Raw genomic sequence first — 26289 nt, forward strand, 5'->3', positions numbered from 1 at the left:
TACCACAAATGCATAGCCTCCTGTTTCCTGCTTGCAACTCTTCTGCTATCATGAGCAATACACCTCTCTGTCCTCCCTGAAAAACTCCTTTCATTCTATGATTATATTGTTCTTTGTCAATCAAGTCTCACTGATACCTATAGCTGGTGGCCAAGCTGAACCAAAAATGCAAAACTATGTTCCTTTATTCCCAATGGTCCCTTACACTCCCTTATTCCCATTAGCCCAAGAAAGGACCCACAGTTACCTCTCCATCCTCTACTAACTGTCTCACATTCAAATTAAAGCCCTGAGAAACCACATTCATAATTTTTGATCATTCTTTCTTTCTCTCTCACACACCTTAGGGATAAAAAAATAACTTGAAAATAAGTCAAAATACAGAATTCTAGAAATGCTTGAGAAGTTGCATCTTCTGTAATACTGGTGGAACCATATGCATTTTGGTGAACTTCATTTGTGAAACAAACTAAATGCATGGTGTTTGTTGATATTCTGGTAGATTTATGTGTCATTTCAGCTTATGGCAGACAGAAGAAAAATGTCAGTGAGAACAAGGACCTCGAAATAAGTAATGTGAAAATGAAATGTAGTGAGTGGTATAGATTTCTCAAAGATAATTTGCTGTGGTGAGTGCAGTATGTATGCATGGAGGAATGTGTAAGATGTGTTGGTGGAAAGAATGAACATGAGAAGTGAAAGGATATGGATCTGAAGAAAGTGTGTGAAGTTTTGATTTTGATGGACTGTTAGAAATTAATGAGAATTGATTAAATGTGAGACAAAGGATGGAAGGCAATAAGGAATGTAAGATTGAGAATGTTATTATCCAGAAGGGAAAGGGGAGGAGAAATATGGGTCCTGACAATATGGTGAGTTCAGAAGAAACTGAATTAGCACAAGTGAGCATGAATTTGGGAACAGAAGAGATTATGACTGAAGTAGTGATTGTGGGAATGAAATAGTATAACCCATAATGCAAGGCCTGAAGAATGAGATGAGGCATATGTAAAATGAGATTAGACTTTGAGTGGATACAAATGAAAAAAAAAAAAAATGTAGAATACAGTGAAAGACAGTAGAGAACAAAAGGTAATGAGAATGGTTCAATAGTAGTTCTGTATGAAGATTCTATTATTAAAGGTATGGCAGATGAGCAGGTGCACAAGGTCACTTTTCCAGGAGGGAGGATGAACAATGTAACTGATGCTTTGGATATAAGAAGCAAACGTGCAAGAGATTTAGTGGTAGTATTATGGAACAAATAATTTGGTTGGGCAGAGAGAGTATTTTAGGATGGACATCAGAATATTATTGAAGAGAGTGAAAGACAATAGCATGGCAAGAAGAGTGATTAATGTGCTGTCCAGGTATGACAGTAATGAGTTGAGAAGGTGAGCAAAAATCATAAATGGTATCCCAGCAGAGCCTGGGAAGAAGAAGGATGTAGTTTGTTGATGTATGAAATGTATTTGAGGGTTGAATGGAATTATATAAAAGTGATGAACAGCATTTAAATGAATTGCATAAATCCACTGGAGATAGACTGTTAGAAGAGAATTTAATAATGTGAACAAGAGATCAGAGGTGATGTGAAAGAGCAGGAGAGTGAAACAGTTGAAACTGCAGTGAAGTGAGAGGAGAGTAGCGTGAGAGGTGAGAAAGTGGAACAGGAATGCAAGATGGACAGGGAAACGGAGAAAGTTGGGGTGGAGGAAGACACAGTATAATGAGTGAATTCTGGAAGCAATAATGAGTTTGGTCAACATAGTAGCAGAATGGCCTGTGATGCATGGAAAGTAGTTGAATTTGTGGGAATAGGTGGGGTAAGAGGTGAGTATGTATGGTGAATATGGGTTAAGAGGTGAATGAGCAGAAACAGATGTGGAGAAGTTGCAGATGAAGAGTGATATGGGTAGAATTGATTATAGATCATGAAATGAATTACTATACTTCTTTATGAATGCCAGAAGTATCAGAAATAATTAAGTCGGTGCAATTGTTCCATTGAGTTTATTCAACTGAAAATAGTTGGAATAAGTAAAACATGGTTGGATGAGAATAATATCCTGATAGGAATAGAAATAGCATGATATTTCCCTGAGGATAGGAAGGGCAAGAAGCATAGCAGGGGAATTATGCTCCAGAAGGCTATATAGAAAATAGTGCCAACAGTTTTGAGGCAGTAAGACATGAGGTGGATGTTGAATGGATGAGATATTTAGTTGGATTTTTTTCTGGGGGGGGGGGGTGGAGACAGAAATGTATAGACAAATTAGCTTGGCACGCAAGAGAAGGGTGGTCAGTGGAGTGATTTTAATTATGGTAACATAGATTGGAATGAAGAGATAATGGCACCTGGGAAATCTTAGGCAATATATAATGGGAAAGCACATGAGAATTGAGAGTCTTAAATCTGATCATAAGGGGATATTACTATTCATATTACTTTGAATAAGGGAGGAGCTATTCTTCCTTCAGTTGGTGAGAGTGACCTGAGATAACCTGGGCTATGGCCAGTCACATGAAGACTTCAGTGGGGAATAGATGGGATATATGTGGAACTACAAGACAGGTGATTATGAAAACTTAGGTGACAATCAAAACCTATAGTATGGAAAGAAGAGTTGGATAGAAAGGAGATAGATGCTCTATGGTCACTGCTCAAGAGTTGTTTAATAGCAGCAATGTCTGAGTATTTCAAAGGTGAAAAGGCTAAATAAAGTAGAAGTAAAATGGAAGAATGAAGAGATTATTTAATATCTGGAAAAAGAAGACTTTATGGAGGCAGCACATAATGAAGGGTAATAATCATTTGCATGAAGAGTACAAAGAACATACCAGAAAAGTGACTTGGTAAGGACAGAAAAAAAAAAGTGAATGTGAGCAGAAATTAGCTAAACAGGCCATGAAACATCATAGAGTTCCTTCAATATGTGGCAAGCAAGCACTCTACAACTCTCTGCTTCCGTCATCTACACCAATACCTACTGCTCCACCACCACTAGTATTTTTTTGTCTGTAAATTGAGTGTGTTTTAAAGGCCGATTTGTCTGTATGCGGGATGAAAAACCAGAGTTTCTGTGAGGAAAAATCCTTGCTACCTCTGTATGAGATCAGCTAACTCACCTTCAATTGAAAAAAACCCTTATAAAGTTTCTTCTCATGATGAGAATCAAACTTAGGCCTTTTTCAATCGGAGGGTGAAACATACCACCATTCCTCTGATTGTGCTATGGAGGAGCTTTGCAACTTGTTCATACATATTAGAGAGCCCTGTTATTTAATTCACTCATCTTTTGTCTACTGTTGTCCACTACTACTCTACAACTACAAATGATTATGAAAGGATGAAAATGGTAGATCGGTACCTGCTGCATAGTATAGGGCTGAGGTATTATTACACGACACCTCTAGGGTGCCCTCCCTCGAAGAATCATTAAGGGATGGCACCTACTCTACAACTCTGTCTACCCTCAATCCACCAACTACAATGAACTGCAACTACACCAATGCCATCTACCATTCAAATATTTTCACCGACAATCACAAACATCCATACCAATGGCAGGATTCGAACCTGCAGCCGTTTGGCCGGAGAGCAGATCAGAGTACTTCATACCTATAAATGTCATGAGGAACTTGATTGAGTATGGTGGAGGAGGGCTGACAGCAAGAGGTATATAAGGAATTCAGTAAACATGATGTTAATAAGGCCAAGGCACTTGACAACATATCAGTGCATGTCCTGAAGGAATGCTTCAGGAAGTTAAAGGCATTCTTGGCACGCCCATGACCTTGCACCAAAACAAGTCCCAAAGGCGGAAAGAGGGTTAAATTGTTTCACCTCAAAGTTGCAGATAAGACTGAGGCTACAAATTATAGGCTAATCTGTAAAGTGTGGAAGAGCTTCACGAGTGCTAGGACTGATAAATAGGTTGAACCTTACATTTTGCAACCGTGAATTTAAAGTCCCAATCACATATTCATGTTCAAATCCTACTGTAGAGTCACAACATTTGCTCCACTCCTCATAGCTTTCTCCAACTCTATCATCTATACCCATTTAAACCTCTCCCAATATCATTAGCATATAACATTAAAGAATAACAGCCCCAAAACAGACTCCTATGGCACACCACTAGTGAGTTTCTTCTTCTGCAACACGTCTTCTCAATATTATTATTACGTGACGCCTACAAGGAGTCCAAAGACTCATTGAGGGAGGGCACCTACTCTACAACTCTCTGCACTAGTATTTTTTTGTCTGTAAATTGAGTGTGTTTTAAAGGCCGATTTGTCTGTATGCAGGATGAAAAACCCAAGTTTCTGGGAGATAAAAACCCTGCTACCTCTGTATGAGATCGGCTAACTCACCTTCAATTGAAAAAAAACCTTATAAAGTTTCTTCTCATCATGATGAGAATCAAACTTAGGGCTTTTTCAATCGGAGGGTACAACATACCGCCATTCCTCCGATTGTGCTATGGAGACGCTTTACAACTTGTTCATACATATTAGAGAACCCTGTTATTTAATTCACTCATCTTTTGTCTACTGTTGTCCACTACTATATTCTGATGTCTGTTTGTTTACGGTCTACAACTAAGGCCATTAAGCTGAAGTACATACTAGACAACTATCTTGTCAAGTTTAGAGAAGATTAAAGGTGAGTATGCTGGTCTTCTACAGAGGTGGCAAGATTTTTCCTCCCAGAGAACTTGGAATTTTATACTGCAAAACAGACACACTAGCCAGAAGAACCATATGAAATATATAAAGTAATGGTCTCATGGACTTAGTTGCTTCATTCCAAAATAACATTAGTATCCAGATATTCTACCATATTTTTCATACTGCTTCGTCATGGACAGCAGTATCACACTGGTTGCTGATGTATTCTTAACATTCAAATTGGGTATAAAAGTGGATACAAATTCAACCCAGTATATTTTTAATCTTACTAGCATTGCCTCCCATCTTGGGTATGATATGGACGAAATAAAGAATTTCTTCTTAACTATAAATAGACTATATTGACCAAGTCATACAACCTACCACAACTATCTGTAATCTGAAATTTAGTTAAAATACAATTTCCCTCCCCACCTTTGTGTGTTACATGGCAGCATCAGCTATAAAGGTAACTTGAGGTATCTTTTGAGATTTAATGTTCTCTGATGATGGTTCTGATCTTTTTCTCTCTTCCATCATCTATATGGATGATGATGAGGCTGAATGAACTCTTTCCACTTCTTCTGTCCCGGGAAGGTCCGAACAATTCTGTCCAGTTTGGTGTTGCTTGTTGTGATTTGATTTTCAGGTCCTCTTTTATTTTGTCTATCCATCTAATTCTGGGCCGTCCTTTGGATCTTTTACCTTCTATTGTTGTATTCAGGGCTTTAGATGGTAGTCTTTCTGTTCCCGTGGCCAAACCATCAAAGTCTTCTTTAGTCATTTCCTTATGTCTTCGTTTCTTAGTCGATCCAGCAGAAATACTCCAAGTGATCTTCTTAGCCAACCCATTTCAGTAAGTAATAATTTTTTCTCTTCAGCCTTTTTGAGATTCCAGCATTAACTTCCATAGAGGAGTATTGGGAGGACCATTGTTTCATAGATTCTTACTTTTGTTACTTGTTTGATGTCTCTTGACTTCCATATTTTATTAAGTCATCCAAAAGTTTGGGATGCTTGACCTACTCATCTGTTTATATCTTTTTTTATAATTTCACCATTGTACTCAATAACTCCTCCAAGGTAGGTGAAGTTTTTACATGCTCTAGATTCTTACTATCAATTTCAATTTTCAGATTGGTGCTTCTTTTTCTTATTTGCATAATTTTTGTTTTGTCTATATTTGTTTAATCCAGATTTTATACACTCCTTTATTTTATCAGAAGTTCGATGTAGATTTTCTTCTGTGCTTGCAAGTAATGCAATGTCGTTTGCAAATTTTAAATTTGTAATTTTTCCCATATATTTTGATTCCGGAGTCTTCATTGTTTAAGGCCTTACTGGTTGCTTCTACCAGTGTAAGACTGAACAGGTCTGGTGACAGATAGCATCCTTGTTTTACTCCGCTCTCTGTGTGGAACCAGTTGGTTAAGGTGTCCTCCATTCGTACTGCACTTTCAGATTTCTCATATAGATTCTTTATTATTCTTATGCTTTTGTTGTGAATTCCAAATTCTTCCATAGTTCTCTTCTACAGATTGAATCAAATGCCTGATGAAAGTCTATGAAATTTATGTAGCAACTTTGGTTGTACTCTAGTGTCTTTTCTATTAGCTGTCTTAAGGTGAATAGTTGATCAATTGTGCTTTGCCCTGGTCTGAAACCGGCTTGTTCTTCTCCTAATGCCAGTTCTATATATGGCTTAATTTGTTTTTGGAGTACTTTTGTAAAAACCTTATTTGGAATACTGAGGAGGCTAATGCCTCTGTAATTATTGCATTCTATTTTATCTCCTTTTTTGTATATAGGAGTTATGACTGATTTGGTCCAATCAGTAGGCACTGCTTCGTTTTTGTAGATCTTTTCAAATAATGTTTTTAATGGTTCCAAAAGTTGTTCTGTTCCTGCTTTTAAGAATTCTGCATGTATTTGATCAATGCCAGGTGCTTCCCTAGTTTTCAGTTTTTCTATGCTGTGTGCTATTATTTCTTTGGTAAAGATATTTGTTTCCTCTTCCATTTCAGTGGCTGGAATCTTTATATCCTGGGAGCTGTTTTTATTATAAAAATCTTTGAAGTATTCTTCCCATCTGGCCATTCTTTTTGTTTTACTTTCAATTAGTTGTTCCTCTTTGTTTTTGATCATTATAATTTTTGTTGTCTGTGTCTTACTAATTTGGTCTATTTGCTTATATAATCCATGAAGGTTATTTTCTTTTGATAGCTTTTCTGCCATTTTGCAATTTTCTTCTAACCAGTTATTCTTGTCTCTTTTAACTAGTTTTCTAATTTCTCTGGTTAATCTATTATATTCAGTTCTGTTTTAGTTTCATGCTTTTCCTTTGATCGCTTAACCTTTTTACTTCATTCAAGATCCAATCCTTTTTACTTTCTCTTTCTGAGTAACCTATTGTTTTTTCTGTTGAATTTAATATTATTTCCTTTAATTTGCACCAATGTTCTTCGAAGTTTATATTCTGTTTCAGTTGTTCCTTCAGGTTTTTATCTAGTTCTAGTTGATATTTTCTTAGAATATTGTTGTCTTGTAGTTTTTTTTACATTCAGTCTCCTTTTGACTCTAAAAGTGCTTCCAGATTTTAACTTTATTCTTAGGTTTGCTAATACTAGCTTGTAGTCTGATCCACAATCTGCAGTTTAGGATACTTGATTTCCATCTTTGGTTTACAATAATATAGTCTATCATATTCTTGGTTTGTCTGTCTGGTGATATCCATGTCCATTTTCTTTGGGGTTTTGGATGTTTAAAGAGAGTGTTGGTTATTGTTAGTCTATTATTTGAGCAGATGTTTAGCAGTTTTTCGCCACGTTCATTGCTTTCTCCATACCCAAACTTTCCAATTACTCTTGGCCAGGTATCCCAGTCTTTGCCTACTTTTGCGTTTAAGTCCTCCATTACAATTAGGAGATCTCACCCTGATGTCTGCTGTTCTGCTTTTTGCAAAACTATATAGAACTTCTCAATGTCTTCTTCTGATGATGTCAAAGTTGGTGAGTACACTTGAATAATAGTTAGTGATCTGATTGATGTTTTAAATCTTGCTTTAATTATCCTAGGTGAGATAGGATTGTAGGACAACAGAGAGTTTTGAGCCTTTGGTTTTAATATAAGTGCTACTCCTGTTTGGTGTTTGTTGTCCTCCCTGCCTGAAGTTAAGATTTTGTACTGTCCATGGTGGAATTCTTCTTTTCCAGTCCATCTAGTTTCGCAGAGTCCAATCACTTCCCATCGGTAGTTGTCTGATTCATGCAGTAGTATTTCCAATGCTCCTTCCTGGTGAAGAGTTCTTACATTCCATGTTCCTATGCTTGTTATGTTTTTTCCTGTCTATTAGGTGATGGTTCTAATCCAAAATCATAATCCAACAAAATATAAAGATGTTCAGAAAATTATTAAACACAAGATCAAAGAAGCAAAAGAAATCTGGATGAATGAAAAATGTAAAGAAATAGATATTCTACAGGAAAAGCATGACAATTTTAATCTACACAAAAAGCTGAAAGAGACCTCAGATATATGTAAGAAAAAAAATTCTGTATCCTTCAAAACAAAAAGGGAGAAATTATATCTGAAAAGGATAACAAAATACAAGAATGGGTGCAATGGAGGCATCAGGGTTTTTTCTCCCGGAAACTCAGGTTTTTTCATCCTGCATACAGACAAATCGGCCCTTTAGAACACATGCAATTTACAGACAAAAATACTAGCTGTGGTAGTGGGCAGTAGATGGCGTTGATGTAGGTGATCGGTAGTAGAAGTTCAGTGTAGTAGTGGAGACGGAGAGTTGTACAGTAGGTGTCCTCCCCCGCGATGAGTCTTCGGACTCCTTGGAGGTGTCACAAATAATAATAATATAGAAGAACTCTTTACTGATAACAGACAGAACCCAGAAAATACTTATGAACATATGAAAGGTCCATGCATTCTAAGATCAGAGGTAGAATGTGCACTAAACTCAGCTAAAAATGGTAAAGCCCTAGGCCCAGATAGAATACCAGCAGAAATAGTAAAATTATTAGAAGGTGACAACATTAATATATTAGTAAAGCCATTTAATAAGATCTACAATACAGGCATAATCCCTCAAGACTGGTTACAGTCGACCTTCATCATGCTACCTAAAAAATCAATGTGAAAACTTGTAATGACTATAGAATGATCAGCCTAATGAGTCACGTTCTCAAAATGTTTCTGAAAATAATTCAAAATAAGATCTGTTCTCAGATCTTATTCCAAAAATGTATTGACCAAAACAAGGAAATATTCATTTGCTTCATCGACTTCGAGAAAGCATTTGACAAAGTCCAACATGCTAAATGATTGTACTATTAAAAAGAATTGGATTAGATGGTAAAGACATCAGGATCATTGAAAACTTATATTGGAACCAAAAGGCATCTGTTCAAGTTGATAACATTATTACAGACTCCATTAACATCAAACGAGGAGTAAAGCAAGGATGTGTGCTGTCACCTCTTCTTTTTAACATATACTCAGAAGCTATATTTCAAAAAGTCTTGGAAGGAAGAAAGGAAGGGATTAGCGTAAATGGTGACATCAGTAACATCCGATTTCATTTATTAGTTCCAAAATCTTCTGGAACTAAGAAATGAAGAGTAAAAATATGGGATTAAAAATAAATATCACCAAAACTAAATTCATGGTCATAAGTAAGAAACCAATTCTTAATTCAGCACTTTCTTTAAATGGGAAACAAACAGAAAGAGTGGCAAAGTTTAAATATCTCGGATGCTTGTTAAATGAAGATTGCAATCCAGAAATGGAAATAAAAGTTAGAATTGAAATGGCAAGAAAAAATTTTCTCTTGATGAAATCAACACTGTGTAACCGCAGTTTAAACTTAGAGTATGCATGGTTAAATGCTATGTATGGTCTGTATACTACTGTACGGTGCAGAAACTTGGACCTTAAAGACAACATCAATAAAAAGACTTGAAGCCTTCGAGATATGGTTATACCGACAAATGTTAAAAATCTCATGGACAGCAAAAATGTCCAATCAGGAAGTACTGAACAAATGGGGAAATCACGTGAACTTTTAGATACCATAAAAAGAAGGAAAACTGCATATCTTGGTCACCTACTTCGTAATGAAAAATATAAGATACTTCAATTGATTATAAAAGGGAAGATAAATGGAAAAAGAGGATCAGGAAGATGAAGAAAATCTGGGTTGGCAGACATTAGAAAGTGGACTGGCATGAACTCTGAGAGACTGCACAGAGTAGCTGAGAATCGCTCAAAATTTGCTAAGGTGGTCACCGACCTCCTATAGGAGATGGCACTCGAAGAAAAAGAAGATGGTTCTAATCATGAATAAAATGCGTGATATTTTAAGAGGCTAAGAATATTTGAAGAATAAAACTGAATAAAATAACAGAAATGAATATTCCATTAATAATATTACAGGAATGTGCAAAGGTATGACAGATACATTGTGGAAATTTTGATTAAGAATAAAACGTACTGCAAAACTAAGAAATTAACTGTGATAAACTTGAAGAGTAAAAATGCCATGACATCAAAATCTGCAAGGTAGAACTCAGAAGTGTATAAGAACCAACTGCTGATCATACATGCAGAAAACAAAGTAACATAGCAGTGATGAAATAGCTAAGTTGTTGCAATTCAATGTTTAGATCCCTGTATTAGAATCATTTTCAAGATCTATACAGTGTATATAGGGGTGCTTAAGGGTCAAAGCTGTATAACTGAGAGGAGACCACCACATAGCCTTTAAAGGAATGCGGAGAACCGACCAGGGCTTCTGACCTAATGTCCAATCCTCACCTTCTCATGGTGCACCCCGTTGGGTATCTACTTGGATACTGAACGAACGAGGATGGGCTGGCAATTTGGGATTTAGCTGACCAAATTGTATTCTTATTGGTTAAACCAAAATAAAAAATGATGGTACAACATGACAAAATTTCATGCCAGTTGGGGCATCACCCGGTTAAACAAGGCCCCTGTTGTTTTTGCCAGGGAACCAGGGCGAACAGCGAAAAGTCAGCTACTGGAACAAATCTGAAAACAAACCCCAACTCAACAACACCAGAGTTAAAGATTGGTACTATCAATGTAAGAAGCCTTAATGGCAAAAAAATGGAGCTAGCTGAGGAATTAGATAAGTACCAGATCGACATAACAGGGGTGACTGAAACAAAAAAGACCAAAACTGGTGAGATCTTTCTGAGCAATAAATGCAAAATGTTATATTCAGGCAATGACAATCAAGGAGGAGAAGGAGTAGCCATAGTATTCAACACAAAATACGAGGCTAATCTTCTTGAATGGCAATCAGTCTCAAGTAGAGTAATGTGGGCAAATATGAGAATGGGGAACTGGACAATGAGACTTATTTGTGCCTATGGTCCCACAGAAGGTTCTACTAAGATAGAAGTGGAGGAATTTTTTGAGGCTTTAGAAAAAGCAACTGACACAATGAAAAAGGAAAAGTTGATCCTTGTTGGAGATCTAAATAGCAAAGTAGGAAATGATTGTGAGACATACAAAAATATTTTGGGAAAATTTGGAGAAAAGAGCAAAGCTAATAATAATGGCAAATATCTGTTGGATTTCTGCTCAGGACATGGACTGGTTATTACTAACACCATGTTCCAACATAAAAATGTGCACAAATTCACATGGAGAGAAGAGGCTAGAAATAAAAGTCTCATTTACTATGTTATTGTTGATAGTGATGTTTTCTCCATGGTGCAGGACACCAGAGTGTACAGAGGATTTGAAATTGGAAGTGATCACTATTTAGTTTTGAGTAGGATAAAATTGAATTTCATATAGAAAAGAATAACGTGTAAGAAAGTTTTAAAGCAAATAAAAGTTGAGCAGCTCTCAGATGTGAACTGCAGACTGAAATACACAAAGCTTATTGAAGAAAAAATGAAAGAGTTTGAGAACAGGAATCAAACCTTGGAGATTCAGTGGCAAACTCTGAAGAAAACATTGATTGATTCTGCCAGAGAGGCATGTGGTGAGGTTGTGTGCAAGGATAAAAAAATCAGAACTCCCTGGTTCTGATTTTTTTATCCTTGATAAAAAAATCACAGGAAGTTAAAGAGGCAGTGAAGGAAAAGAAGAAAGCATATCAAAAGTTCCTGTCAAATAAGTCAGCTTGTGCTCTTAGAGAATATAGAGACAAATGCAAGAATGCTAAACACTGTGTAAAACTAGCTAAACAAAAGTCATGGGAGGACTTTGGCAAGAATATAGAAAATAAATATCAAGAAGGTGGCAAAATATTCTGGAGGTTGTTGAAGAAGCTTAGGAATGGAGGAAAGAGTGTTGTAAAAGGAGTTAGAGATGATCAAGGTGACATGAAAACAGGAGAAAAAGATATTGAAGTATGGAGTAGTTACTTTGAAAAACTGCTAAATGAAACAAGCAGTGATGACAGCACAGTGGTAAAAAACACTGACCAGGCATGCAAGTAGGAATACATATCCATACTTGAAGTAGAAAAAGCCATCAAAGGCTTGAAATGGGGAAAGGCAGCAGGAGTAGATAATATTCAACCAGAAATGCTGAAGTATGGTGGTATAAAAGCGTTACAGTGGCTGCATTGCATAGTTCAGAAACATGGACAGAGGGACGAATTCCCGATGATTGGAGCCGAGCTCTCATAGTACCCATATATAAAAAGGGAAATAAAACAATGTGAGAATTACAGAGGTATTTCCCTAATGTTCCTGGCAAGATCTATGCAAGTATACTTGAGAAATGGTTGAGAAGAATTGTGGAAGAAAAGCTTGGTGAAGAACAAGCTGGATTCAGGCCAAACAGAGGCTGTCAGGATCAGATCTTCACTTTACGACAAATAGCCGAGAAAGCATGGGAATATAACAAAGATCTGTATTTAAGTTTTGTTGATTTGGAAAAGGCATATGACAAGGTGCCAAGAGAGAAGCTATTCAATACGTTGCAGTTATATGGTGTCAATGGGGCATTATATCAAGCAATACTTAGTCTTTATTTGAGTTGTAAGTCAGCAGTTAGAATTGAAGGAGGTACAGGAAGATGGTTTAATGTTAAATCTGGTGCGAGACAAGGATGTACATTATCCCCTCTGTTATTCATTATCTATATGGATCACATTATGAAGGAAAGTGGTATTAAACATGATATCAGAATTGGAGATGTTAATGTCAGCTCTTTGCTTTATGCAGATGATGTTTTACTTCTAAATAAATCCGCTACAAGTTTGCAAGATTACCTGACTGAATCGAATAACTGTTGTAATAGATATGGTATGAAGGTCAGCATTAAAAAGACAAAGACAATGAAAATAGGTAGAATTGCTGAAAATGTCAACTGTGTTGTGAAAGGGGAACCTGTGGAACAGGTAAAACATTTCAGCTACTTAGGCACGATTTTTACTGAAGATGGTAAATTAAATATGGAAATAGACAACAGAATCAGCAAAGCTGGTATGGTGGTAAGTCAATTGAATAAATTCATTTGGAATAAGAGAGAAATTAGTCGGAACACTAAATTAGCTGCATACAAGACAGTGTTCAAACCAGTTTTAACTTATGGATCTGAGAGCTGGGTCAGAAGTAAAACACTTGACCAAAGACTAGAGACCGCAGATATGAGAGTCCTGAGAAAGATTATGGGCGTGAACAGATGGCATCAATGGCAATATCATATTAAAAATGAGGATATTAGGAAAGAACTTGACATTGTCAGCATCTAGGAATGCATTAGTAGAGCTAATCTCAGGTGGTATGGTCACTTAAACAGAATGGGCGAGGAAAGATTAGCAAAACAAGTGTTCTCTGCCAGGTTGGCAGCAAAACGACCCAGAGGAAGACCAAGATATAGGTGGATTGATATGGTACAAAGTGCCTTAGATGATAGAAATATAAGATCTGATAATGTTGGAGTCTTGACAAGTAACAGACTGATTTGGAGGAAAATTGTAGATAGGAAGTTAGTAATGATGTAATTTTTTTCATGTAGTACTATCATATCCTGTACACCCCTTGAGGGTACATGGCAGGAATTTGATGATGATGATGATGATACAGTGTATAGCTAAAGATTTAGTAGGCCAAATAATGTAAATATTTTATGTAAATAGGGGGGGAGAAAGAGTATCCACTACTGCTTTTCTTGCTGAGGTTGACTTATTGAATATCTCACAAATATCATTTTATTTCATTATTTCTTATGAATATAGTAAACTAATCTGTGTTATGTATGTAAATAGTTTTTTGTTGGAATTTATGCCTCAGAATTTTAAGATTGCACTTTATATTCTAGCAGTTCAGAGAAGAGACAAGTGGAATTAATGATGTGGAGAGTGATGAGGTAAGACGAGATATATCATGAAATAATATGATTTTAAAGGCCATTAAGCATATCTGATTTAAGAATAATTTAGAATATTTTTACACACAATTAGTATTAAAATTAATTTTAATCAATTTTTATATTTATTTTATATAAATTAAGTTTTTAAGTTTCATTATTATTGATATTTTTAGAGGCAACTACATGCAGTCCAAAGGCTCACTCTTGGATTTTAGATTCACATTAATCATTATTCACACAAAGCTATCACACCTGTCCTTTCACTCATTCACTACTCTCTAAGCAAAAAAATGTAGTCTTCTCATCTTGCTAACCAAATTTTCATACATCCATGGATGACCTTTTGTTCTCTTCTCTGTTGTTATCATCTTTCCATTTGTGTTATGGCCAAGTAACGTGGCATCTTAGAAATCTGTTTACAATACTGTAATTAATTCTATTTGTATCATCTGCTGTGTGTATAAAGTGAGTGTGTTATTTTGGTATTTGCCTGTTTTGCAGGATGAAAAGACCTGAGTTTCTGGGAGGGAAAAACTGCGATCTTCACATGACACCAGATAACTCACCTTCAATTGAAAAGTCTGATAGCTTTTTTGCATCATAGATAGGCATCAGTTGATACTGACTGAGGTATGGAGGCAACCTCACTCTTATTACACATTGAAAAACTTCTGTTTCCATCTCTCCTATTTAATAACTTATGTTGCTATTGCATGCCCTCTTTTCTGTCAATCAACCAAATTTTGTAACCAACAGCTTTAATCCACCTTCACTGAAGCATTCACATTGTTCACTTACCTCTGAATCATTTGCCACTTCTTAACCAAGCAACTAAATATATGCACAGCAGTACAGATGAAGAATAACAACTTCATTATCTCTAATCATGTGTTCTTCAGCATCCAAGTGATCCTATGAGCATTTTTGCCATATATTCACTGAATATCAACTCACTGTCCATCATACATAAACACCAACCTCATTGAATTCCTGCAGCCCATTTCCTTCAACATAATATACAATTTGTAATATTTTCATTTCAAATCTTACAACATGCTACAATGAACTAACTAGCAACTATTACTGTTTTCCCACACTCCCAGTCTCTTTAAATCACTTTGCAGAATCAGCAAAGAATTCCACATTTCCCCTTAAATCATTCCCAATATCATTAATGTGCAAACTGAACAACAATGCCTAAGTGCAGAAACTTTATTATTACTTCTTCGTGATATCTGTCTACCCTCTTATTATCATCATTATTACTGGAAATTATTACTTCCACCAGGAAACAAATTCTTATTTATACTAGGATGTATGAGTAATCAATAACAGATGTGTTCAAGGTCAAGTTTATGTTTGTGGGAGTAAAACTACTACACCTGGAGGGAAAATCACCCCACAACCTGAAACCGACTAACTAAAAAAAAAAAAAAAAAAGTAATGGTAGGTTAGACACTATATACACACCATGAAATATGAAATTCACTTCTATATAATAGGATGGATTATGCATATTCACTCCTGGTTTATTTTCTCATTCCTTCCTTCCATTTTTAAAAATTTTTCCATACATTTATATTATTATTATAATATGGCACCTCCACAGAGTCTGAAGACTCATCGTGGGAGACCCAATCTCTCATACCTCTCCTTGACCTATTAACAGAGAAAGCACAACTAGCTTTAGCAACCCATTCCACTCATTCACAACTCTCCAAGCAAAAAATCTAGTCCTCACACACCTATTAACCACACCATTATTCAACTTCCAAGGATGACCCCTTGTTCTGGTCCCTCTAGCCAAGTGCTGAAACATTTCCCCTGCATCTATCCTATAAAATCTTTTAAACAACTTAAATGTTTCTATCATATTCCCTCTTTCTTTTTCTCCTATCAACCAACTTCTACAATCCACACACACTCTCAATCTATCCTCATAGGAAACATTCCACAGGCCACTCTTTGTCTCTTTGCCTCTGAATCTTTTCCACTGCTTCCTCATCCCCAAAAAACTCAGGGGACCAGACTTAAGCACAGTAATCAAGATGTGGGCATATCAAGGCCTTATACAGAGGAATAACAACTTACTTATCTTTACTTGTGTTCTTCAACAGTCAAGTGATCTTATGGGCTACCTTAGCAATATATTCTCCAAACTTCAATTCTCTGTCTACCACCATCCCTAAATCTCTAGTTTCATCTATTTCCTGAAGTACAGTGCCATCAATGCAATACACAGCTTGTAATTATTTATTCCAAAATGCATAACTTTACATTTCTCAACATTAAACTGACACCTATTATCTTTTGCACATACTGACAGCCTATTTAAATCATCCTGCAAGCTCTCCACATTACCTTGATTAACTATTACTCTACCTAATTTTGCATCATTAGCAAACTGAATATTTCCTTTCAGGTTATTTCCTACATCATTTATATACAAATTAAACAGGAATTGTTCTAGCACTGAAACCTTGTGGCACACTAGTCATATGTTTTCACCTCTGTTCTGTCCCTCCATATACCACTTTTTACCAGTATCATATCCATCCCCATTTGTTCTAATTTGCGTAACAGATTTCTGTAGTATTCTGCCAAATGCCTTTGCAAAATCCACAAAATCATCATGTAGCCACGATGGGCTACCTTAGTATTTCCTTTATCCAACTCAGCTTTTTACTCTATTATAAAAAGATAGTAAATTATTATTATTATTACCTAAGACCCCATGGAGTCAAAGACTCATCTGGGAGGTCCTTTTATCATACACACAGCTCATCATACCGTGCTTTAAACACACTCAAATTCTCTGCAGACATCACTCTCTCAGGCATTCCAATCATTCACAGCTCTGCATGAAAAGAAACCTGCCTCTCACTCCCCTTCTCACACCCTCTTTATACAGTTTCCAGGGATGACCTCTGGTTCTTCCCTGATCTCCCACTATTTTCTGTAGAACCTCTCCAGCATTGATCCTATAACAACCCCCCCCTTACTAACTTGTAGGTTTCTATCATATCTCCCCTCTTCCTCTTGTCCACCAGACTCTGCAAATTGCATCTTCTCAATCTTTCCTCATACACAACATTCCAGAGGTTAGAAACTTAGTCAGTTGCCTCTGGACCCTTTTCAACATCTCTTCATCCTTCTGAAAACCGAGTGACCAAATCTGGGCACTATAGTCCATGTGTGGCCTATAGGCATGACTTAATCTTCACAGTGCCATGTTGATCCTCATACAGCAGGGGTGTTCAACCCGTCGATCGTGGAGCGATTTTTGGTCGATCTCTTGTGTGTTCCTCCTTACTTACAAATTTAATTAAAACTGAAAACATAATATTTTATTTGATTTAAAAATTTAATTGACATGTTAAGTTCAATAAAAACTTTCCAACAGTACTTACTTTTATTAAATAAAACTATAAATGACCGCGAATTTAGACATCTTCCATATTTATTAAAATTTTTTGAACAAAATCAAGAAATGCTTCGCTATGACTTAAAAGAATTTATTTGTGAAATAGAATTAGTTGGGGAAGAAATAAATTCAAGATTTAAAGATTTTAATAAAACTGAAATGATTGTATCTTTTATCAATAATCCATTTCAAGAAAACTTGAACATCACAGAAATTTCAAATAAAATTAGTGGGCTGTTTGATATAAACCAAGCTGAAGTAGAACTTGAAATAATAAACATTCAGAATAATTTACATTGAAAATCAATAAACAATGAAGTCATTTGGAAGTATGCACATGAAAAATTCCCAATATTAACTGATATTGTGTGAAAAATTCTGTCATGTTTCGGATCGACATACTTGTCAGAATCTGCTTTTTCAAATATGACAGTCATAAAAAATCAATTAAGAAACCAAATTGCAAACGATCATTTGAATGATTGTCTGCGATTGGCCACTTCTTCATATCAACTTGCCTATGAAAATATTGCGAGGTCCAAACAATGCCAAATTTCACATTAACTTTTTTTTTTTTTTTTTAATCAACCAGCATTTCCTGTAACTTGTGAGTTTGTAATCAATCTGTTGTTTTTTCTAACTTTGGTTTTCCAAAATAGAGAAATAAATATTTTATTCCAATATACAGTATTTGTTTTTTTTTTGTTGTATTAAAATATTTGTTGTATAAAAATAATTAAAAGTGCTAAATAAATTTTTAAATATACAAATAAAGTTTTTAGTTGTGTATTTTTTTTAGTTGTTTATTTGTGTGTAATCAGATATCAGGTTGGGGGAACGTGATCTATATAAGAGAGTAGATCGCCGAATAACTTTTTATAGAAAAGTAGCTCGCGTAGTAAAAAAGGTTGAACATCACTGTCATATAGTATCATATTTTTATCTACCCATTCTTGAATTCTCTTTTTTTTAACCAATTTTTCAAGTACTTTTACCACCAACGCCTGAGGTACTGATTGGTGTATAATTTGCTACCGCAGTCTTAGGACCTCTCTTTTCCAAAGGAATTATTTTGCCCTCTTTCCACTCCGTTGGAACTTTATGAGAACTGAGACTTAAAGAGCCTAGTCAAAAGCATTGCCAGTTCCTTTGCACATTCTCGCAAAACTCTAGCTGATATTCCATCTAATCTCACAGCTGTATTTACATTAAGATTCTGCAATATCCTAAGAAACTCCAATTCATCCATCTTTGTTCCCACATTGATGTCTGTCACATAGGTTAAAGCAGTAACCTCACTAGGATGATATACCCTTGCAAAGTGGTCACTCAACTATTTTATCTGCTTCTGTCTCCTCGTGACCATCATCACTCATTAAGGGTTAATCTTCCATAGTCATTCTCCATCTTACTTGCTGCATAACAAAATAACTCTTTTGACTTTCCTCTGGCCTGCTTGGCTAGATTCTTCTCATAATCTGATATTTGCCTTCCTTACCATGCTGGTCACTTTTCTTACCTCAGCCTTGCACTGTTCATGAGTTTGTTGAGTCACCTTTCTCTTTGAACTTGTGTGTAGGGGTACATATTTCAACCATATGTCAAATTGGCAGCTCTCATCCATTTGCCCAAGGACAGAATCTCTTCTTTATCACATCCAGAAGTCTATAAAGTGCCCTGTTTGTGTGTTTGAGCTTACTATGGACAGACAAGAAGAACTGTGGACATCTGTCTCAGTGAATAGAAAACATACATCTGGCACTATTGTTATGGCAAGTCAGGTCTAGTAAACCATGCCTTGGATGATATCCTTGCACACAGGATCAAATGAAAACAAAACAAAAGTATTGCACAGAATTTGTTATAAGTCAGAGAGAATCAACAGAAGCCTTGAAACATACTCCAGACCTCAACAAGTATGGCTGTATAAATTTGTCAATTTTTTTTTCTAACATAGATGGCACCTAATTAAGGCTTTAGTCTTTGTGTTGTACATTACAATTGTTTAAACTAGTCCCATTGTTCTACCGGATTGTTGTTTCGTGTACTGTGACAAACTGATTTTGTGCTCTGAGATGCTGGATAGAATACCAGCAAAACATCAGCAATAAGTTAATCTTTCTTTCTTAATCTTTCCCTGTTTTACCTTTATGGTGTCGAGGGTTTCTATTCCTTATAACCACAACTGTTATACAAGGATAAGGTGGTTGGTCCTATGCCTCCCAGTTTATACCTATGTTTGTAGAAGCATTGAGTTCTCAAGGCCAGTTTGTCTGCTTGCAGGATGAAAAACCCCAGATAAACCTGGGAGAAAAATCTTGTAGTCCACACCCAGGACTGGCTAACTTGGCTATGTCTGAGAAAGATCCTAAGCTCCTCATGCCAGTGACGGGAATGAAACCCAGGACACTTCTTTCCCAGGCATATGGTTGCGAAGCGCATAGCCACTCAGCTAACTATGTGGATCCAATAAGTTAATAAATAGTTATTTTCTTATCAGCCTGTGTTATCATCTATACAGTTAAAAAAAAATCAACAACTAACCAACTGATTCTCATGAGAGTTATGAGAATCAGTTGGTTAGTTGTTGATTTTTTTACCTCTACACACACTTAGTCAATTATCACTAGATCGCCTTGAGACATTCATTAAAAACCTTGTTAAGTATAACTGGAAACTATAATACGATACTAGCTTGACTGAAAACTTGTATAATGGTAATTGGTATCACTCCTTACTTTCTCCCAAGTGAAGCTTCTTTAATTAATCCTACAATCTGTTGAGCTTTACTAGTTGTCTTACCAATGATTCCTGAACTAAATTCCTTAAGGATGAAAATATCCAAATATTTGTATTCATTAACGTTTCTAAATTAAACAAATTTAATTAATCTTTAATGCAACTCAACTTATATCCCTCTAATATTACATTCTTGACAAATCAGATATACCTGTATTTGTCTACATTAAATTTTAAATCCCACTTCAGTCTATTCTTCTAATATTTTAAGCTCATCCGATAAAGAACTTAAATCATCAGAACAAATGATGACATTGTTTGTTCAGATTTGTCTAACATAGTAAAATATTCACTGAGAAAGATTTTAGCCTTATTGTTTGAAAAAAAAAAAATTTCACATTTGACATCCATAGATACCGTATGGTCACTCCCATACCTCACTGGGTTTTGGGAGTAAAGTCTTCTGCTAGAATAAGTGGTAGGGTCGCAGATTCCTTTTCTACACAGAGTTAGCAATCATAAACATCCAGAGGCTGCGGGATTTGAACCCACTGCCTCTTGGCTGGAGAGCGGACACACTAACCACTCAGCCAACCAGGCCGGCTGGTTGTTTTATTGTTTGAACCCTACATCATTTATGAATATATATTAGACAACCAGGGCTCACTTCAATAGGGTTTACTTTTACAGTAAACCTTATATGGTTTACTGCTTCTAATAAGCTGACTTTTTGAAGACTCTCCATTAACACTACTTCCTATTATGTACCTGTCAACTTACCCATCTCACCAGGTTATCAATACCTATTTCATTTTAATCAGTAGGTTCTTATGTGAAATGCTACCAAAAGCTGTGCTGAAATCCAAATAAATTACATCATTACTTGATCTACATTACCTGAACATCATAAAATGTAAACAGAAGCAGATTTGTCATAACTGATCATTTCTTAACAAAACCATGCCATGCTCAAAAGCTATCTCCAAGAATATGCAGTTTGCTGTTCATTTTTCTATTAGTTGGTCGGTAACACTGAAGATTCAGTGTCTATTATTCTCCACTTAGTGTGATAAATCGCCCTTATAAATTGGAATAAACCATTGCAAACTTCTAATCAGATGGTACTATTCTGAATCTCAGCAATTCATTGAAGATAATCAAAAGTGGGTTAATTAAGCCTAAAATATATCGATTCATGATCAAGGAAGATAGATAAATAATTTTTACCTTCAACCTTATGAACTGCCAAGTAATATATCAAAAATTTTCTGCATTAAGTCATTAGGTAAATCTTTTCCAGCAATAGTATTTTCTCTTCTTACTTTACCAGGATTAATGTGCGATACTTGCAAAATACTTAAATTGTTCTGTAACCACTGCTTGCATCATTCAAAATTATTCTAGAGGAATTGGTTATGCTTGATTTGTCTCCATTTCTCTCCCCCTTTTCTCATTTATATATACAAAAAGTTTTTTGAATTAATCTTAGCACTCTAGCTAGTCACAATTAATTTTGCTGTAAAATCTTTAACAGTTATTTAATGCTAAGCTTATGTGATAATTATTACCATAAGATAATAATTATATACCACCTGTGAGGAGTCAAAGACTCATCACAGGTGGTACACACTATCACAAAAGCTCATAAAATCTTGCCTTAAACTCATTCTATGTGTACACATTCACCACTCTCAGGCAATGCATTCCACTCACCAACCACTTTCCATGCAAAAAAACTACTTTGCGAGTAGTGACAAATTTGGAAAAAAAAAAAAGATGAGTGAACTTGATGTTAAAGAATTATAGGCAATCTCCAAAACTGGCTGAAACTAACTGTTTGTTAGTTTCTATTGGCATAGTCCAATATAGGGACAACAGTGAAGGATGCTCAAACTTGAAAGGCTAATAGCTAAACTGAGACAGTAAGGAATAGATAACATACTAGTAAGTTGGATAGCTGATTGGCTGTTGGACAGATATTAGCAGGTTGTATGTTGGAGGAGTAGTATCCCAAAAGAAGGTCACTAGTTGAGTGCTACAGGGATCTGTTTTGGTGCCATTATTGTTTAACATGTATGTTAATGACATTGGGACTAGTTTAACTGGAAATGTGCAGCTGTTCACTGATGATGATGCAAAGTTGGGAAGGGCTACGAGCAGAACAGGCATCGTGGCATTGCAGAGGAATATGAGTAGACTATATGAGTGGACAAATGAATGGAGCTATCAATTTAATGTTGCAAAGTGCAAGGTCATGAAATTTGGTAGGCAAGGTCGGGATGCAAAGATACAATTATTATTACATGACACCTCCAAGGAGTCCAAAGACTCATTGAGGGAGGGCACCTACTCTACAACTCTCTGTCTCCACTATCACCACAACTACAGCAAACCGCTACTATCATCACCACTTACACCAACACCATCTACTGTTCACCACCACTAGTAGTATTTTTTTTGTCTGTAAGTTGTGTGCGTTCTCAAGTCAGTTTGCCTATATGTGGGATGAAAAACCCTGCTACCTCTATATGAGATCGGCTAACTCACCTTCAATTGAAAAAAAAAACCATATAAAGATTCCTCTCATCACGATGAGAATCGAACTTAGGCCTTTTCCAATCGAAGGTCACATCGTACCGTCGTTCTTCCAATTGCATTATGGAGGTGTTATATTAATGGAAAAATTTTAAAGGAGGTAGAGGAAATGAGAGCTCTGGCAGTGATAATGGACATAAACTTGAAGTTTAACAGTACTAATGCTAAAATTGAAAGAATCCCAATCGATCATGGCAATAATGAGGAGGACATTGACATGAAGAAGCAAAGAGGTTATGGTTCCTTTGTATAGGGCTATGATCAGGCCACATATGGACTACTGTGCACAGATTTGGCTGCCTGGTTTTCAGGGAGATGAGGATGTATTGGAGAAGGTTTACTAAGTTAGTGTCAGGTCTATAGAATGTCAGATATGAGAAGAGATTGAGAGAATGCAATTTACAGAACCATGCGAATATAAGAGGAATAAAAATGAAGAAGAGAAGATATGATTGAGACATGTCTAATTCTACTCTTGCCTCCCTCTACTCTATTTCATAGAGTAGAGGGAGACAAGAGTAGAACTAGAAGTCATCCATGGAAGCTATATAAGGAGGGTATGAACAGGGGAGGGAGGAGCAGGCTCTCTGCAGAGAGTGATTGGTGACTGGAATGCATTGCTTGAAAATGTGGTGAGTGTGGAAACTGTGAATGGGTTGAAGGCACAGTTCAGTGATTTTTTGACATGGGAGAGTATAGACCTCCTGTGAAGAGTCCTTTTACTCCATGGAGGTCAGATGTTAATAATAACTTCACTATGGACACTCAGTAGCAAAAGATGCTCAAATAGACCAGGTACTGGATATGTGTTTAAGAAGGGAGAACAATAAGAAGAGAATGAGAGAGGTAATGGAGAGAACAGAAAGTGCAGAAATGATTATGTTGATTGGAATGAATAATTCATGTGGAAGTGTGAATGAGGCAGCACTGGATTTGAGTGTTGTTAGAGAATGTGAAGTGAAAACGTGTGAGAGGAAGATTTGTAAGTTTATTGCCAAGTTATGATGAAAGTAGAGAGATGACAATAAGGACAATAATAATGAATGGCATGATTGCTAGGATATGTAGTAAGAAAAGCTTATGTGATTGTATGTGTGATCTATTTGTGGAGCAATAACATTAAGTCATCATTATGATGACTTAATGTTATTGCTCCACATAACATGCTGCTAGCTGGTAACGGTGAGCATGTGATTTTGACTTGGAAAGTATTTCAAGGTGCAAACTTTACTGAACAAAAGACATGAGTAGATGTACAGGGTGGCCATAATTAAAGAGGAGATGTTCGCAGCCCTGTAGCGAAAAATATATTGGATGAAATTCAACCAAACTTAGTGTAAGGATTCTGGAACATGGAGTTTTGATTTACAGAAAAAACAAAAAGCACAAAATTCTGCAACCTGTGGACAATTTGCACTAGAATTGCAGATATTTGCATAATCTCAATGTTTTTACAGATGAGTTGGTGGATATAAGGAAAACCGAAATGGATATGCGCCATTCTGATAAAACTGAAGTGCTATGGATATCACCTTACAAGAACATGTGTTGTTAGTCAAGCTTTATTATCAACAATGCGGTAAAGCCAATGCCACACTTTGAGAATTCTGGCATTTGCAGAATAGGAGAAAAGATCCAGTAACAATAAAAAAAAAAAGATTTTATTATTGAAAATAGCAGATCTTTAGCAGTGAGGTCAGGACGAGGGTGCAAACAGATTCCACAACAAGTTGAAGTTGTAACTGCCATCATGGAACGAATAACACACAAGGGTCCAGCAGTGCTCAAGCAATATCAAGGCAACTGGCCATGCTATACTGAACTGTGTTGAAAATCATGTGTCAAATTACATTCTCTGAGGTTTTTCCCTTACAAAATGGACAGTCAGTTGGCAGCCTGATTACAGTGATACTTAGTCAAGAGGAGCCAGTGAGTTGTTTATTGAGATGCAGTGTTTTGAAAAGGAAATGTAATAAATAAACAGGGTAATGTAAGATTCTGTTCTGGAACCTCTGCAACAACACCTCCGATAAGGTGTTGTTGCAAGATGGAACAAGTATTGAATTGGAGGAGCTGCACTCCAGGAAGTGGAAGCAGCAATGAATTGGGAAGTGCCAGTAGATAAGAAGCTGAAGTTCAGGGAAAAATTACACAAATGTAAAGTTACCTAGAAAATTGCTACAAGAATGAGAAAGACAATAACAAACAGGCATGAGAATGTAATAGTCAGACAATATATAAGGTACTGATCAGGTCAAATCTAGATTTCTGTCCACAGATATGGATATTTGTGTGTGCAGGAAATATTAGTGTGCAGAGGTGAATAACTATTTTAGAAATCTGAATTCTAAGTACCAGGACAGATTAAGAGAATGTGTGCTATAGAACGTAGCAGATAGGAGAGGAAGTGATCTGACATACAAGTTGGAGAGAAGCCCATCAGATAAATATAAAGAAATTATTCTACAGGGTAATAAGTGAGGGGAGAGGTTGTTCTGGAATCTTGGTAAAATTTATGTGAATAAGGAAGCAAAAAAGGAGATTTATTGCACAGCATGTGGTGAATGCGAGAGATGAGTTATCAGAATGAGTGTCTAGATTCGCAATCAAGTCTTCCTTCGTGCAGTCAAGCACCATGGTGTGCAAATGCCACACCCACTGAGCTATACAGCTAATAAATGCAAATATTTTTAAAACATTTCAGTAGTCCAATATTATACATTAGCAATAAGTTAGTACTTCTTGTGCAGTATAAACAAAGAGCTCTTAGCATTGGAAATGATCCAAATACATCAGCATTAAAATTTTGTCAAACTTGTGGTACAGGTATTTCACAGATAAGCATAAGCATATGTATAATACAGCTTATTTCTTATTTTTATTCTTTTAATATGAGTTACATTAAATTATGTTGTTTTTTTGCTCCTTACTAACCACACCAACTAAAACCTATGTAATGCACAAACTTAGTGGTAAAATGCTATAGACCGTTCTGTATTTCTTCTGTAGTTGTTTAGATTTTGGAGAAATCAGTGAAATGATGTACAGTATTGGCCAGACAAGGGTAATGTTATCTGTGAAGGCAGCATGGATTTTAAGGGGTGCTTTGGTTTCAGTAATTTGCTTTCCTTTTATAATAAAGGAAGAGCTTCTGATGAGGGAAAAGGCATCCAAATTCTAAATTTTACATTTAGATGCTAGCAAACAGATTGGAAGAAGAACAATGAAAAAAAATCCTCCTAAAAATAAGAACAAAAAATATTTGGTATTTCCAATTACCAAAAAAAAAAATTTTTCCCCTTTCTTTTGATTTTATAAAGACATTTGACATGGTGCCACTGTCAAAAATTTAAGTTACAGCATACAATGAAAAAAAAAGTTAACGAACTGGATTGGAGACTGGATGCCTGATAGATACTAGAGAGTTGTATATGACGAAGTAGCATAAAGGAAGCAGAAGTCAAATGGGATACCATACGGCT

Source organism: Typopeltis vanoorti, chromosome 20 (assembly GCF_054136105.1).
Source record: "Typopeltis vanoorti isolate ZY-2024b chromosome 20, IOZ_Tvanoo_1.0, whole genome shotgun sequence".
NCBI classification, from domain to species: Eukaryota; Metazoa; Arthropoda; class Arachnida; order Uropygi; family Thelyphonidae; genus Typopeltis; species Typopeltis vanoorti.